At 37.7% G+C, this 19185-nt stretch overlaps 1 pseudogene; it reads left to right on the forward strand.

Moving 5' to 3' along the window:
• Positions 1–4508: 4508 nt before the first annotated feature.
• LOC100482153 lies at positions 4509–5439 on the forward strand (annotated as a pseudogene).
• Positions 5440–19185: the final 13746 nt, after the last annotated feature.

Here is a 19185-nt window from a genome sequence, read left to right on the forward strand (position 1 = left end):
CAGGAAAATGATCCTTACTCTTCAGTATTTTCTACAGATTACCCAACATCAAAGATGTGACAGCACCCTCGTGGAAACTCTACAAGCTAGCTAATGGAGGGAATTGAGTGGTCATGAGCCATCTCCAGACTGGCTATGGAGACAGGGCCAAACCCATCCACACACCATAATCAGGAAATGTCTTCCTCCAACTATGTATCCGAGGACCTGACTCACTCACTCACTCAGTCCATCTCAACCTTTCCCAGATTTAACGAGTAAACCCAAAAAAGATGGTTGCTGTGTATTAACTCAGTCCCTTAACTCAGTCTGGGGTCATAAACACATTGATGTTCACAGCGCCCTCTGCAGCCGATGCAGCAGGAATCCACCAGTATTTCTTTTCTTTTCTTTTCCTTTTTTTTTGGACAGCTCCTGCTCAGACTTGTGGCCAGTAAACACCATAGTTGCTTCAATACAGAGGAGATAAGTGGTAAAAGGTGAGTAGCAATACAGTCCTGTTAAATATATTAGTTGGAGCGTAAAACGATGGCCGTTCCTGTTTTCTAGAAGAGCGTTGTGAGACCCCTGACAGAACTGCTCTGAGAGGGAATGGTTTCACTCAAAAGTCTAACATGATTGGTGTTTTGGTTTTTAAGAAGTTATATGCTGCTGCTTGGAAAATGGAGGGTAGAGGAACAAAAGTAGAAGCAAGGAGTTCTTTTAGGTTGCTGCTGCTGAAGTCCCAGGAAGAAAAGATGGTCATTTGAACTTGGGAGACAAGAGCAAAGACAAAGAGAAGTGTATGACACGAGTCATAGTTCGGAAGCAGCAACATCTTGCTGGTGAACTGGATGTGAGGGGTAAAGGAAAGGAAGAGATGCAATATTAGACTAAACGAGGAAAAGTAACTTATTGAACATTAAGCCATTCAAAGTGCTGAAAATATTTTGAGGTGATGGACAAAGTGATTAGTGCAAAAAATAACCTTTAGACACATCCTGCAAAGCACTTTGATTAAAAATGCCCCAACCACAGGGGTGCCTAACTGGCTCAGTTAGTTAAGCATCTGACTCTTGATCTCAGCTCAGGTCTTGACCTCAGGGTCACCATGCTGGGCGTGGTGCCTAGGAAAAGAAAAGAAAAGAAAAGAAAAGAAAAAAGAAAAGAAAAGAAAAGAAAAAAGAAAAGAAAAGAAAAGAAAAAAGAAAAGAAAAGAGAAAAGAAAAAAAAAAGAAAAAAAAGNAGAAAAGAAAAGAAAAGAAAAAAGAAAAGAAAAGAAAAGAAAAAAGAAAAGAAAAGAGAAAAGAAAAAAAAAGAAAAAAAAAGAAAAGAAAAGAAAAGAAAAGAAAAGCCCCGACCACAATTAGTAATAAATTATCTTGACCTATTGAAAACTGAATGACATTTCTGAGTCAGTACGAAAACTGTTAGGCCTAAAAAGGACCTTTTCTGACTTTATGGAATTTAGAGTCCATATGCGGCTTTCACATATTAAAGCAAATTTTATTCTGAGTCCCTCTTTCCATTCATTAGCAGTTATGTATTGTCATGGCTTTGACATTTGTTAACTGCCCCCATTCAAAGAACAGGGCATTTGGAATGTGGTTGCTTCAGGAAAGACTACATTCTGAAAATGCTTGTCCTGAATGAGAATAGGGTAAAGTAACACAAAGGTATATTAGATATTTTATGTCTGCTTTAAGTTTGCCCTCAAACGATGAATACTTGGTATCTGAAACTTAGCCACAGTCCCAAGTCACACGTTCTTAAAATCAGAGAGGAAAGGGCATCTAGAAAGTGTAAGTCTATGGTCCAAGAACCGGAACCTCTTCCTCCCACAGCTGAGGCACTCAAAGACCCACTATAATATAAGACATAAACTAGCAGGATCTTGGGAAATTTTATTGGCCACATGAGTTCCCCATGTCATGAAAATCATACAAAATCCAGAAATAGATCTGGCTCAGAGAGGGAAGTTTTGTACACAGTTTAGAAGTTCCAAACTATTACTCAGTTTGCTGGTCCCAGATCATAAATCTTCCTCTCAAATCAACACAAGAATGCACTATCACCAAGGACGTCTCCCCTGACACCTTCTGTCATTTTATTCAGGGAAATCTTACCGGTTTTGAATACTCCAAAAGACCACTGTCAGACCCCTTGCATAACTATGCCAACTCTCAAAAATAGTTTGATTAACTGATACTACATTCCAGATAATGCAAATGGATATTTTTCAAGTTCCTTAGGTACGCCCTATTTACAGAGGCTTCCATAACCAGGACCCAGGAGTGAGGGTGGGATTATATAACAAAGGTTGTGCTTTGTGGTGTGTTGTGTTTTTTTTTTTTTTTAACTCAGAAAAACTTGAAGCCGTTATGCAAATGTGTAACCATCCAAGGTCATTCTGCCTTGAGGCACTCCCAAACAGTGACTAGAAGGGAGCAAAAAAATTAACGTTTTCTCTTCTTTTCAAGTTTCCTGCTACATGTACCTTAACATTAGAGCAGTAGTATCATGTTCCACAGTTTATAGAACTAGAATAGAAATAGAAATAGAGGGGCGCCTGAGTGGCGCAGTCGTTAAGCGTCTGCCTTCGGCTCAGGGCGTGATCCCAGCATTCTGGGATTGAGCCCCACATCAGGCTCCTCCGCTATGAGCCTGCTTCTTCCTCTCCCACTCCCCCTGCTTGTGTTCCCTCTCTCGCTGGCTGTCTCTCTCTCTGTCAAATAAATAAATAAAATCTTTTTTAAAAAAAGAAATAGAAATAGAACATCTCTACGAAACAGAAAATTTTGTAGAGTCATATCCCCAGCCCAAACTGTCAACGACTTGTTTCCAAAAAAACCACATTAATGCTCATCTATCCCTGAACTGTATCTACCCTAGGTGCTGGGGAACTACAGTAACAGAGGTGAGCTGCAGCTATTTCCTACAATTTGAGTGTTTTAGTCCTGAAGCTGGTAGATTGCCTTACCAAACAGAATAATTGAGATCGTTAACTCCCTCAAAACAGAAAGTGATTCCAATAGTCCCAAGGGTCCCTGCTCCAAGGCCACACAATCTGAGTCAGCTTTGCCCGTAGCTCTGTTGGTGTGATCTCTTTCTGGGAACTGAAAAAAGTGAGTTATTCATTCATTTTATAGGTATTTATTAAAAGCTGCCTAAGTGCAAAGCATTATGTTAATTCCCAAGCATTTCTGGTAAAGTAGCTTACACAAACTGATTTCAAGCCTACGAAAAAGTTCTATATGAAACTTCCTCTTCAGAAAGATGCTTCTGAGTGAGCCACTTCAAAGAATTCTCTCTGGGAGAGACATACCAGAAATGTAGGTACAGTAAATAAATGCACTATTTAAATTATAAAGCTGATCACAAGACTCAATGTTAATGTAAGATGAACAACAAACTCCCCAGATGTGGCTGTAAATTACATCATGCATTACAATGTTCTCATAAATCAACTTTGGGGACCATTTTCTTTTTCTTTTTTTCTTTTTTTTCCCCTCACTTATGGACTACTCTCTTGAGAGCAGAGCAATTTTGATATAACCACCTACTCTGGGAAAAAAGTTCTGACAAGAAGAGAACCACCCAGTCCAATATCACCAGAAGAAAACAAAAAAGGGAGAAGCCATTAAAACAGTCTATATAGCATTCCCCAGGCCCTTGTAAACATTGACCTTAACATTAGAAAAGAATGTAGACCATCAGAGCTCTCGTATATGGTCAATAGAAGTGAAAAATAGTGCAATAAGGATGGAATATTGGTTTAATAAAGTTGAACATACACACTTCTGTGTTCAGCCTAAAGAAATGAGTGCAAGTGTGAACCAGGAAAAATGAACTATATCTTCATAGAATTATTCCTGGTAGCTCCAAAGTGGAAATAATTCATCTAAGTGGTGGTTTATTCATAGAATGTAATAATATAGAGAAGTAAAAATGGGGAAACTACAGATAATGCAATAACATGAATTTCACAAACCTTACTGTTGAACAATGAGGCCAGCCAAAAGTATAATTTCACTTATGTAAACTACAAAAACAAGCAAAACCAAATACTTTCGTTTAGGGATGCATACTTGGTTACTAAAATAAACAAAAACAAGGAAGTGATTACCATAAGGAAAGGACAATGTTACAATTGGAAGGATAGAGAGGCAGAGGATACTGATTGGGATGGAGTGTGAAGGAAGGTTCTAGGGTGCAAGTGATAGTCTCTTTCTTGACCTCAGTGGTTACCTCGGATGTTTATGTTAATGATCAAGTTATAAGCTTATGTAGTATGTTTGCATATATTTTACAATAGAGAAACACCTCTGTCTATCCACTGATATTCACCAACATCTTGTGTTTTTCAGTCCAACAACTCAACTAGAACGGTATTTCAGGATTAGACAAAAATAGTAATTACTGACATATAAGTGTTTATTGCATTCCACTGGGCGGTTTTCATACATATCTGGGTCCCTATCTACACAGACATTCAATAATGTGATGGTCTTTTCACAGCTCCCAGACCCATGAAAATCTCCAACACCCCCAACACCTCCAGCATCATCACTGGCTTCATCCTCCTGGGCTTCCCTTGCCCCAGGGAAGGACAGATCCTCCTCTTTCTGCTCTTCTCAGTTCTCTATTCCTGACCCTCATGGGCAATGGGTCTATCATCTGTGCTGTGCGCTGGGATCAGAGACTCCACACTCCCATGTACATCTTGCTCACCAACTTCTCCTTCCTAGAGATCTGGTATGTCACCTCCACTGTCCCCAACATGTTGGCCAATTTCCTCTCTGACACCAAGGTCATCTCCTTCTCTGGATGCTTTCTCCAGTTCTACTTTTTCTTCTCCTTGGGTGCTGCAGAATCTTTTTTCTTGGCTATCATGGCATTTGATTGCTACCTTGCCATCTGCCGGCCTCTACATTATCCAACCATTATGACAGGACGTCTCTGCACCAATCTTGTGGTCAGTTGCTGGATACGTTTCTTCTGGTTCTTGATTCCCATCATCATCATCTCCCAAATGTCCTTCTGTGGATCCAGGATCATTGACCACTTCCTGTGTGATCCAGGTCCCCTGTTGGCCTTCACCTGTCTTAGAGCCCCTGTAATAGAGTTAACTAGTTCTACCCTAAGTTCTCTGCTCTTAGGTATACCCTTTCTCTTTATCATGGTGTCCTATGCTCTGGTTCTGAGAGCTGTGTTGAGGGTTCCTTCTGCAGCTGGATGAAGAAAAGCTTTCTCTACCCGTGGGTCCCATCTGGTTGTAGTTTCACTGTTCTATGGCTCAGTAATGGTCATGTATGTGAGCCCAACATCCAAGCATGCAGCTGGGATTCAGAATATGGTGATTTGTTTTATTCCATAGTAACTCCACTCATCAACCCTGTAATATATAGTCTGAAGAACAAAGATATGAAACATGCTATAAAGAAATTATTGGGAACCTAAAAGTCAGAGTCTTGGTTTAAAAGATTTGGGGACAGAATCTGTTTTTAATTTCTTAGTTAAAAAGAAGACTCACATCACTCAGAAAATTGTCTATAGTATTTATGAACTTTATACACCATACAGTTTATTTCCTAGATTTTATAGGGCTATAAAGGATCACAGAGATGCACTCCATCTCCCTAATTTTACAACTGATAGAGTCCTAGAATGATAAACTGAACTGAGTTTGTTGGAGAAGTCGAATTATAAACGTCTCCTGCCAAGTCAGAAAACCTCTCCACAGTGGTAGAAGAGAATAGAACAGTTTTATTATTGAATAAGCGTTAAAGCAAGGGACTTTGTGTATCATGGCAATCTACTAAGAGATGGAAAGACATAAAAAAATCTCATTCCTTTATGTAGCCAAGCAAACACAACCCATTTCACACATGTTCTCAAGATAAATAGTAACTAGTCCTCAAGAAAGACTTGACAGCACGCTTTGTCACACACACTTCATCCTAGATTCACCTAGTAATTGGGATAGCCATCTCTGTTTGCCAGTTGGCTTCCAACAAAGGAAAAATAAACCTATCTATGCTACCTGAGATAGTTTTTCACATTGGAAGACAGGCCACAAAAGCTAGGCTCCTACAACCCCACAGAAACTGGGAGACTGGGGCACTACCCACTTTGATGATTACACTTCAGAGAGACTTCCTAGGTCCTTGACAAAGGCATTCCTGAATCAGAAAGCTGGCAAAAGACTCATTTAGAAGATGTGGTTCATATATACAATGGAATATTACTCAGGCATCAGAAAAGATGAATACCTACCATTTGCATCGACATAGATGGAACTGGGGGAGATTATGCTAAGTGAAATAAGTCAAGCAGAGAAAGATAATTATCATATGGTTTCACTCATGTGTGGAACATAAGGAATAGCACAGAGGACCATAAGGGAAAGGAGGGAAAACTGAAGGCAAAGAAATCAGAGAGGGAAACAAACCATGAGAGACTCTGGACACTGGGAAACAAACTGAGGGTTAAAGAACGGTGGGGTTTGGTGTGCTGGGGTAGCTGGGTGATGGGTATTAAGGAAGGCAAGTGTTGTGATGAGCACTGGGTGTTACACACAACTAATGACTCATTGAACACTACATCAAAAACAAACGATGTACTATATGTTGACTAACTGAACATAATAAAAAAAGAGGCTCATTCAGATTTTTAATTTTTACATACATTTGAAAGAGAGAAAAAGAATTTAATTAGAAGTTTTCTAAAGTCAGTGCTCAAAAAAAAAGGGGGGGAGCAGAAAGTCTCTTCCCTTATTTTCAATAGGGATAATTCAGCCTCTATTTTCTCATTTGTATTTAGCCTCACAAATTACACAAGATTATAACTCTATGGCAAAATCTAAAGTTTTCTATTATCCTTTCAACAACAACAAATTGACCTTATTCTCCTGATTGAGCTTAAATTTCTGCCCTCCAGAAACTTACTGTTGGTAGCATCAATTATACACAAAAGATTAATAGCCATATATGTATGTATGTGTGTGTGTGTGTGTGTTTGTATCTTCAGATCAATAAGAAAAATAGCATCAGCACAAAAGAAAAACTGCCAACTGTATGAAAAATAAATAAATAGCAGATGTTTTCAAATATCTAAAAAGACATTCTATTTTATTCAGAACTGGAGAAATAAAAAAATTGACAAAGATAAAACATCATGTGGGGGAAAACAGCAATCTCCTCCCTTGCTAGTAGAGCATAAGTTGTTACAACAGCTATGGAGGACATTTTGACAAAAACTATCAAAATTTAAGGGACTTTTGACTCAGCAATTCCACTCTTAGATCGTGATCTGAGTAGTATACTCAAGTGTAAGAAAAATGGCCTACGTTCAAGAATATTGACTACTGTTTCTAATAGCAGAAGAGTAGAACAATCTAAATTCCTATCAGTTAAGGATTGAATTACTATATATCCCATAGAATGAAATATGCTATATAACTGTAAAAATGAAGATCTGTACAAGTCTATTTCTAAAACTATCCTCAAAGTACATCATTAAAGGAAAAGCAAGATGGAAAAGAATCTCTATCTTGGGCTATCTTTCATGGGGAGAAAGATTATGGGTAAATATATATTTGCATTCATAAATACATTATATGCTTCTTGAAGAAGAAAGAAGAAAGCAGAACAGTGATTGCTTTTGAGAAATAGAACTGAGGATTTGGGGCAGGGAAAGGAGACAGTCACTGTGTATGCTTTTGTATTTTTGAAATTTCTCTCTAAAAGCGTGTACTGGATTTAAACACACATTTAACAATCAATGGTTTAACATTAAAAAACAAATTTTAAAACTATTCCACTATGAAATTAGGACCAGGGAAACATTTCTTCATAATTATTTGATTCTTTGGGAAATTAGGAAGAGGACTGATTGTTGAGGGAAATGAAAAAGAAGAAACCTGACAACCTCTTGATGTCATCTCACTAAAATTCTTTGGTTCTGGTAGAACAAAGTAGAAATGTCTTCCTCCTCTGAGGACCTATGAGAGTACATAAACTACAAAAAAGTGAAAGTGGCTATATTTTTATTCTTGTTGTACCATTTTTCTCCATGAGACCTTAGTCATTAAATCAACTCAATATATTTAATATGCTAGGCACTGAGCTAGAAGATGACTAACACACAGAAGTAAGACATATCTCCTTCTCTTTGGGGCTCACAAACAAGTGGTAAATGGACAAGATGTGCTATCGACAAAGAAATCATGAGTTGATATGGGAGCAAGTGAAAAAAGAGTATGGTAAAAGACAAGAGTATTAAGGGGTGATAAAGCATGACAAGTTCTGAAAAATGCATTCAACCATTCAGAAATCACAATCTATCTACAAGTATATTGCAATACACAGAAAAGAAGCGTTTCCAGAATAGGTGTCCATACTGCATTTACTACTCATGATTAGTAATCTTGATTTATGATTGGCAACACCTATTGAGTGATGAACATCCTTAATCAAGGTAAATATGGCTCCAAGAAGAAATATAATTCACAATTCAACAATTAAGATGAATAGAATGTTAAAGAGAATTGGAGAACAATAAAAAATGCCTGGCTAACTGAACATAATTTTTAAAATGTCTTTTGCATATTGAAATATAAAAATCAATCTTTAAAGAATGAAGTACAATTATTATACTACTATTTAACATATTACATTCAGAACTTATTCTTTCAGCCCGAACCATGTAAGCTCGAATGTGGAATGTACTTTGTGTATTTGACCTACTTTTATGAATTCAGCTTTCTTTTTCACTCCCAGGGATACACTGGTATTTATTTGTATGCCAGAAAGATTTCTTTAATGCAATGATTCTTTTCATCCACAGTTTAAAAAAAAGTTATTTTGTTTTTCTCAATATATAAATAATAAAGGCTTACTGCAGTAATTCTCACACAATAAAACATAAAAGTACTTTTAAAGTTATCTAAAATACCACCATACTGAGGGAACCACAGTTAACACTTTAGCCTAAACTATCTCTCATGTGTTCTTGTATACACATACACACACTCTCACATATGCCAATTTTACATGAATGGAGCTTTTTTATGGTGGACTTTCCTTTATTTTCTCCTTCCTACTCCTTACCACCACCACTTCATCCTCAATGTACTTTTCTCTCTACCACCAAACATCCCTACTAGACAAACAATATTAACAACCCAGTACGTAAGCTTCATTCTGTTCTCTGTGCTCCTAATTATATCGAGATATTTTTAATCATATATCAGGGATTTTTCTTTGTTTATCTTACAAACATCAAATTATATTTCATTGACTTCTCTATTTGGTGTCTTTACATTTGGCCTTACAATATAGGCAACTCTCTCCAAATTAAGATTAGGTGTATCAAATATTTTCATTTTGTATAGTAGGCCAGAGAGGTATAATTAATAAGATCAGGTTCCTTCAACAGGATCTTTTAATAGGAAGAACGCTTCCTGAGTTGTGGATAGTATTCATCCCATAAAAGACATGACTGAGAACAGGCTTCATGTCCTTATTGAGCAGGCTGTCACTGAGAATTTTAAGATTAGACACTTTAGAGAAGATATCATTATTATAGAGCATATCAGAGGATGTGATTAGTCATCTCCATTTCTACTTAATAGCCAGATGTGGGATTCACATACATCACCATGGTTTCATAGAACAGAGGCACCACCACCAAGACTCACATTTAGAGAAGGCATTTTGATGACGAACTGCGAAATGTAGCTCTTAGAAAAAATATATATATGGTCCAAGGATACACAAAACAGTGAGAATGATGATGAGTTCATACTACATGTTCTATGATGTGGCATGGTATGGGGCATCACTCAGTGGGCCCATGTGTAGCAGATGCTATAATGTGCTGTCCCAATCTTTCTTTCAAGACCGAGACAATCATTTCTCCAACTGACATAAGTCTAGCATGCCAATAACCGGCTTCCTTGCCACAAATTGATTCATCAGAGACTAGCTTTTTCCTTGATCATCTGCCTTACCCAGGGATAGTTCACATCCAAGAGTTAGTCAATGCGGGTATGCGAAGGCCTGACACTCTTTCTACAATCTGTGACAAATCTGAACAACCATCCCAGGGTTCCACATGGCAACAGCTGAGACTTTTGTTTCAACTTTATCACAGTTCAAGCTCTCCTTCTGCCCCATCCAACCTTCCTCAATCCTGTACAGCTGTTGTTCCCAAGAGAGCTCCACAACAAACTCTCCACATGAAATTTTAGCATCTATTTCCACCAAACCCAACCTACATCACCAAATCACTTAGAAAATAGGGACAGAATAGAGAAAATCAGTGAGCCAATAGGGTCACATCACCCCACCACGGATCCTGTCATGAGGATGGGATAGTGCAATAAGCAGCAGCAGGCCAGATGCTGACCATTTTCGATGACAGAGTAGAAGAACCATGCATTTGTGCTTAGAAAAAAGAAGCACAACCAAGTGAAGCAATACAATATGAAATGGTATTGGTTTTAGAAAGAAAATTGTCCAACATGTTGGATATTGTATAAGTAACTTAAAAAATCGTGATAGCTACCACTCCAGGGAAGATGGTGAAGTAAGAAGACCCTAAGCTTACTTTATCTAATGAACATAACTAGAAAACAGCCCCATCAGTGTAAATAACCCAGAAAATGACCCAAATACTGGCAAAACAGACTCTTCACAGCTAAAGGTAGTGAAGAGGCCATATTCGAAGAGGGTAAAAAGGACAGAGACATGGTGGGGAGATAAACAGACCACAGGACTGTCTGTGGGAGGGACGCTGCAGGCAAAGAAAGAGGAAAGAAATGGAATCTCACACCAGGAACCCCAGGCACAGGGAACCCGAACAGAGAAGTTGAATCTCCATAGTATTTGGCTTTGAAAACCATAGAGGCATAATTGCATGAGTTTTTACAATCAGCGGGGCTTAACACCAGGAACTTTAAAAATCAGTGGTCTCAACTCTGGGAGATCCAAGAGGGCAAGAGGAAACTAGTCCCTGGCATTAAAGAGACAGTACAACATCCCCATGGAGATACTGTATAGAAGCAGCAGTTCGTAAAACCACCTGGGGTAAATGGAGGGAGATTTATTCACTAATTTCAGAGCATGTGCTAGAGGGGTAGGGAACCTTGGGAGATTTCTCCAAGAGGGCTGGCAGGCACCATTTCCCTTCCCGGCTCCCCAGCCTAGACACAAGGAACAGCACAACACCAACACTTACTATCTAACTTGCTAACAGCACACCCTGGCCCCAAGTTCTGTGGATATGTCCCCTCCAGGCAGGCTTCCCCTCCAGGTCCCCTCCCACAGCAGACTCACACAAACCTTGCTAATACCACATATCCCACCCCACATTCTCCTGTTGACCTACCCTCCAATATGACCTTGGCCAAGCCTATCCGAAGTGGTTCCACAAGTGTGGCAGTGTGCAAGCAGCCCCAACAAGGGTCAGCACTGCTCCAAAAGTGACTCCTGCATGGAGGAGAGGGGAAGATAACATATACACCAGTCCAAATGTGCTGCCCTAGCAGTGGGCTGGGGGCAGATATAGTCTGACTACAGACCCTCCCCACCAAGAGAAACTTCTCAGGGGACAACACAGGGAAAGTGCCTTGTAGTTCAGTGCTACTACATCTCTAGAAAATGCCTGATCTGACTCAACTCAAGCCCAAGATGCCCTAGACTGGCCCAATAATAGCAAGGGATGAAACCCTGCCCACAACAGGCAGAGAACCATTGCAGATAACTACACTGAAGGCAAAAGTGGCTCAGCCACAATAGTAAGGCACATGCAATACATAGGAGACACCCATGAAGTGCCAGTTTCTGGTGAGAAAGGGACATTGAATTGCAGAGGATGACAGGACCTCCTCTTCTTAAGGCCACTACTTTTAAGAGCAGGAGATGTATCTGACTTCCCTAACACATGGAAACAGACACAGAGTGGTGCCCAGGTGGCTCAGTTGGTTAAGCATCTGCCTTCAGCTCAGTCATGATACTGGAGCCCCAGGTTTGAGCCCCACATCAGGCTCCCTACTCAGTGAGGAGTCTGCTTCTCCCTCCGACCCTCCCCCCACTTCTGCTCCATCTCATACTCTTTCTTTCAAATACATAAAATCTTTTAAAAATAAAGTTTTTAAAAAAGAAACAAACACAGAAAGTTGGACAAAATTAGGGGACAGAGGAATATGTCCCAGTGAGAGAAAAGGACAAAATCACAACAAGAGAGCTAAATGAAATGGAGATAAGCCATATGCCTGATAGGGAATCTAAAGAAATGGACTTCATATCCACTGGACTTGAGAAAAAGAGTGGAGGGCTTCCGTGAGACCCTTAACAAAGAGACAGAAAACAAATAAGAACCAATCAGAGATGAAGAACTCAATAATTGAAATTTAAAATATACTAGTTGGAATAAATAGTAGACTAGAGGAAGCAGAAGATCAAGCAGCAACATGAACAGAGCAGTGAAAAGCAATCAAGCTGAACAGGAGAAAGGAAAATAATGACAATAAATGAAGACAGACTTAGGGAACTCAGTGACACCATCAAGAATAATAACATTCACATTATAGGGATCCCAGAAGAAGACAAAAAAGGGGGCAAAAAATTATTTGAAAAAATAATAACTAAAAACGTCCCTAATCCTGGGAAGGAAACAGATATCCAGATCCACAAGGCACAGAAATCCCCCAACAAAATCAGCTGAAGGAGGTCCACAACAAAACATGTAGCAATTAAAATGAAAAAAAGTACTGATAAAGAGAGAATTTTAAAAGCAGCAAGGAAAAAAAAAACAGTTAAATTCAAGGGAAACTTCCTAAGGCTATTGGCTCATGTTTCAGCAGAAACTTTGCTGGTCAGAAGGAAGTGGTGGGGCACCTGGGTGGCACAGCGGTTAAGCGTCTGCCTTTGGCTCAGGGCGTGATCCCGGTGTTATGGGATCGAGCCCCACATCAGGCTCTTCCGCTATGAGCCTGCTTCTTCCTCTCCCACTCCCCCTGCTTGTGTTCCATCTCTCGCTGACTGTCTCTATCTCTGTCGAATAAATAAAATCTTTAAAAAAAAAAAGAAGGAAGTGGTGATATATTCAAAGTGTTGAAAGAAAAAAAAATGTACAGCCAAGAATACTCTATCCAGTAAGGTCATCATTCAGAAGAAAGAAATAAAGAGCTTTCCAGACAAATAAAAACTAAAGGAGTTCATGAACACTAAACCAGACCTACAAGAAATGTTAAATGGAACTCTAAGTAAGAGGGGGGGGGAACCATTAACAGAAGTGAGAAAAAATCACAAAGTAAGTATTTTTTAAAAGCACAAAAGTTAATTAAATCTATAAAAATCAGTCAAGGAATTCACAAAATAAAAGGATGTAAAGCATAACACCATGTATCTAAAACATGGGGGAAAGGAGTAAGTAATAGGTTCAAACTTAAGCAATCATCAACTTTAAATATAGACTTCTACATGCATAAGATGTTATATAAAAACTAAATGGTAACCAAAAAGCAAAAATTGCTAACTGATATACAAAAAATGAAGAGAAAGGAATCCAAGTACATCACTGAAGAAGGCAAGCAAAACCTGAGAGAACAAGAGAAAAAAAGAACAGAGGAACTACAAAACAACCATAAAACAAATAACAATAAATTAACAATAAGTACATACCTATCAACAATTACTTTGAATGTAAATGGACTAAACGCTACGATCAAAAGACATAGGGTGACATAATGGATAAAAACCAAGACTTATCTACCTGCTGCCTATAAGAGATTCATTTCATACCTAATGACACCAGCAGACTGAAAGTGAAGAGATGGAAATGCATTCATCATGCAAACAAAAGTGAAAAGAAAACCAGAGTAGCAATATTTATATTGGACAAAATAGATTTTAAAACAATGACTGTAGTATATAGTGAAGAGAAGGGCCATATGCACCACAATGTTCATAGCAGCATTGTTCACAATAGCTAAATTGTGGAAGGAGCCAAGATGCCCTTCAACAGATGACTGGGTTAAGAAGATGTGGTCCATATATACAATGGAATATTAGTTATCAAAAAGAACAATTTCTCAACGTTTGCAGCAACATGGACAGGACTGGAGGAGATAATGCTAAGTGAAATAAGTCAAGCAGAGAAAGACAATTATCATATGGTTTGTCTCATCTATGGAACATAAAAAGTAGGAAGATCGGTAGGAGAAGAAAGGGAAGAAGAAAGGAGGGGTAAACAGAAGGGGGAATGAACCATGAGAGGCTATGGACTCTGCGAAACAAACCGAGGGCTTCAGAGGGGAGGGGAATGGGGGAATGGGATAGGCCAGTAATGGCTGTTAAGGAGGGCACGTATTGCATGGTGCACTGGATGTTATACGCAAGTAATGAATCATGGAACTTTACATCAAAAACTGGGGATGTACTGTATGGTGACTAACGTAATATAATAAAAATTATTACAAAAAAATAAAAAAATAAAACAATGACTGTAGAGACAAAGAAGGATACTATAAATCATTAAAGGATCAATCCAAGAAGATATAACAATTGTAAATATTTATGTGCCAAACATGGGAGCACCCAAATACATTAAGCAACTAAAAACAAATGAAAACGTAGTAATTGATAGTAATGCTGTAATAGTAAGGGGATTTAACAGCCCACTCTACATCAATGGATAGATCATGTAGGCAGAAAACCAACAATGAAACCATGGCTTTGAATGACAAACTGGACCAATGGAACAAATATTCAGAACATTTCATCCTAAAACAAAAGAATGCACATTCTTTTCAAGTGCACATGGAACATCCTACAGAATAGATCACATATTAGGCCACAAAACAAGTCTCTACAAATTCAAAAAGACTGAAGTCATACTGCATGTGGTCTTTTCCAACCACAATGATTTGAAACTAGACATCACCCCAGGGAAAAATATGGAAAGAACACAAATACATGGAACTTAAATACCGTGCTACTAAACAATGGATAGGTAAATCATTAAATCAAGAGGATATAAGAAAATACATGGAGAGAAATGAAAACAAGAACTCAATGGTTCAAAATCTTTGGGATGCAGCAAGAACTGTTCTAAGAGGAAACTTTATAGCAATACTGTCCTACCTCAAGAAGAAACCATCCAATAAACAACCCAACCTTACACCTAAAAGAGCTAGAATAAGAACAAAACCCAAAACCAGTAGAAAGAAATAAATATTAAAGATTAGATGAGAAATAAACAAAATAGAAACTAAAAAAAAAAAAATAGAACAGATCAATAAAACCAGAAGCTGGTTCTTTTAGCAAGACTCATAAACACACACACACACACACACACACACACACAGAGAGAGAGAGAGAGAGAGAGAGAGAGAGAGAAGACTCAAATAAACAAAATCATAAATGAGAAAGGAGAAATAACAACTTACACCACAGAAACACAAAGAATTCTAAGAGAGTTTTATGAAACCCTGTATGCCAACAAATTGGGCAACTTAGAGAAATGGAAAAATTCCTAAAAAGCATATGAGTTCTCAAATTGAATCAGGAAGAAGTAGAAAGTTGAACAGAATGAAATTATAAAATGAGTCCATAATGAATGAGTCCATAATGAATTGAATTGAATTGGTAATCAAAAAACTCCCAACAAACTAAAGTACAGATGGCTTCACAGGCAAGTTCTCCCAAACATTTAAACAAGAGTTAATACCTATTCTCAAATTATTCCCAAACATTTAACATTTAAACAAGAGTTAATACCTATTCTCAAATTATTCCAAAAAATAATACCTATTCTCAAATTATTCCAAAAAATAGAAAAGGAAGGAAAAGAGTTAATACCTATTCTCAAATTATTCCAAAAAATAATACCTATTCTCAAATTATTCCAAAAAATAGAAAAGGAAGGAAAACTTCCAAATTCATTCTATGAAGCCAGCATTACCTTCACACCAAAACCAGAAAAACACACTACATAAAAAGAAAACTACAGTCTGATATCTCCAATGAACACATATGCAAAAATCCTCAGTAAAATACTAGCAGACCAAATCCAACAATACATTAAAGAAATCATTCATCAAGATCAAGTGGGATTTATTCCTGGGTTGCAAGTGTAGTTCAATATTCACAAATCAATATCATTACACCACATCAACAAGAGAAAGGATAAGAGCCATATACTCATTTCAATAAATGCAGAAAAAGTATTTGACAAAGTATAGCAATCTTTCATGATAAAAACTGTCAACTAAGTAGGTTTAGAGGGAACATACCTCAACATAATAAAGACCATACATGAAAAACCCACAGCAACATCATACCCAATGGAGAAAAGATGAGAGCTTTCCACTAAGGTCCCCTAAGGTCAGGAACAAGACAAGGATGTCCACTCTCACCACTTTTATTTATAGTATTGGAAGTCCTAGCCATGGCAATCAGACAACAAAAAGAAATAAAAGGCATCCAAATGGGTAAGGAAGAAGTAAAAATTTCACTATTTGCAGATGACATGATACTCTATATAGAAAACCCTAAAGACTCCACCAAAAGAACTGCTAGAACCGATAAATCAATTCAGTAAGGTCACAGGATACAAAATCGATGTACAGACATTCATTGCATTTCTACATACTAATAATGAAGTAGCAGAAAGAGAAATTAAGAAAAAAATCCCATTTATATTTACACCACAAATAATAAAATACCCAGGAATAAACGTGTGTGTGTGTGTGTTGATTTTATTTATTTGTCAGAGAGAGAGAGAGGGGGCACAAGCAGGGGGAGCGGCAGGCAGAGGGAGAAGCAGACTCCCTGCTGAGCAAGGAGCCTGATGCAGGACTCAATCCTAGGACCCTGGGATCATGACCCCAGCAGAAGGCAGACACTTAACCAACTGAGCCATCCAGGAGCCCCACCCAAGAATAAATTTAACTGAGGAAGTGAAAGTCCGTTACTCTAAAAACTATAAAACATTAATGAAAGAAATTGAAGATAACAGAAACAAGCAGAAAAATATTCCACACTCGTGTTTGGAAGAATATTGTTAAAATGTCCATACTACCCAGTGAATCTAAAGAGTTAATGCAATCTCTATCAAAATACCAACAGCATTTTTCACAAAACTAGAGCAAATGATCCCAAAATGTGTATGGACCACAAAAGGCACCAAATAGCCAAAGCAATCTTAAAAAGAAGAAAAAAACTGGAGGTATCACAATCCCAGATTTCAAGATATACTACAAAGCTGTAGTAATCAAAACAGTATTGTAAGGGAAGAGCAATAGACACATAGATCAATAGAACAGAAAGCCCCAAAATAAACCCACACGTATATGGTCAATTAATCTTCAACAAAAGATGCAAGAATATGCAATAGGAAAAAGTCTCTTCAACACATAGCGTAGAGAAAATTGGATAGCTACACCCTAAAGAATGAAATGGGACCACTTTCTCACACCATACACAAAAATAAACTCAAAATGGATTAAGGACCTAAATGTAAGACCTGAAGCCATAAAAATCCTAGAAGAGAGTGTGGTCAATAATTTCTCTGACATCAGCCATAACAACATTTTTTAAGCTAGGTCTCCTGAGGCAAGGGAAACAAAAACAAAAATAAACTATTAGGACTACATCAGAATAAAAAGATTTGCACAGCAAAAGAAACAATCAACAAAACTAAAAGGAAACCTACTGAATAGGAAAAGATGTTTGCAAATGACATATCCAATCGAGGATTAGTATCCAAAATACATAAAGAACTTATAGAAGTCAACACCCTCAAAACAAATGATCGAGTTTAAAAATGGGCAGAAGCCATAAACAGACATTTATCCAAAGAAGGCATATGAAGAAGATATCTACAGACACATTAAAAGATGTTCAACATCGCAAATTATCAGGGAATTGGAAATCAAAACCACAATGAAATATTACCTCACACTTATCAAAATGGCTAAAATAAGAAACATAAGAAACAAGTTTTGGCAAGGATGTGGACAAAAAGGAACCCTTGTGCACTGTTGGTGGAAATACAATCTGGTGCAGCCATCCTGGAAGAAAGTACGGAGGCTCTTTAAAAAATTAAAAATTGAATTAACATATAATCCAGTAATTACACTACTGGGTATTTATCCAAAGATTACAAAAACATCAACTTGAAAAGGTATATGCACCCCTATGTTTATTGCAAGATTATTTACCATAGCCAAATTATGAAAGCAGTCCAAGTGTTCACTGATAGCAGAATGGATAAATAATATGTGGTGTGTGTGTGTGTTTTGTGTATACATATAATGGGGTATTTCTCAACTATAAAAAGAATGAAATCTTGCCATTTGCCACAACATGGATGGATCTAGAGGGTATAATGCTAAATGAAATAAGTCAGACAGAAAAAGACAAATACCATATGATTTCACTCATATTTAGAATTGAAGAAACAAATGAGCAAAGGAATAAGAGAGAGTGAGAGAGAGAAACCGAGAAACAGACTCTTAACTATAGAGAACAAACTGATGGTTACCAAAGGGGAGGTGGTGGGGAATGGGTGAAATAGGAGATGGGGATGAAGGAGGGCACTTGTGATGAGCACCAGGTGATGTATGGAAGTGCTGAATCACTATACTGTGCACCTGAAAGTAATACTACACTGTATGGTAAGTGGAATTAAGATGAAAATTAAAATTTAAATTAAATTTAAAGAAAGAATTAGGACTCCAGAAACCATATTATTATGTGATGCTGTCTCTTCATGTTAGGGTATTACATGAGAGCTCCTGAGCTAACGGTTTTGTGTACACTATCTCTTTTAGTCCATTACATTATGTGAGCCATTACTATTTTACATTATTTCACATAGAAAGCTAAGGCCTGGAGAGAATAGGTAACAATTTGCTCAAAGTACAGTCTAACAGTAACTAGGGAATTGGGGACTTAACCAGGTCTGAGTCCAAAGATAATATTCTTCATCACTACTAATTTGTCATGGCAGAATTAAATAGGTTATTGAATATGGGGATAACTCTCTATGTTCCACTAAAGCTGGAATGATATTCAGCAGTTAGGAAGCATTCATGTGAAAGAGCTGATCAGAATCCAGTGACTAAGTGCAGAATAATACTGTAAATACAGTATGACACCTCTGTGCTGGAAAATTAATGTCCAGTCTTTAGAAAAA

The sequence above is a fragment of the Ailuropoda melanoleuca genome, unplaced genomic scaffold (genome assembly GCF_002007445.2).
Source record: "Ailuropoda melanoleuca isolate Jingjing unplaced genomic scaffold, ASM200744v2 unplaced-scaffold6666, whole genome shotgun sequence".
In the NCBI taxonomy this organism is placed as follows: domain Eukaryota; kingdom Metazoa; phylum Chordata; class Mammalia; order Carnivora; family Ursidae; genus Ailuropoda; species Ailuropoda melanoleuca.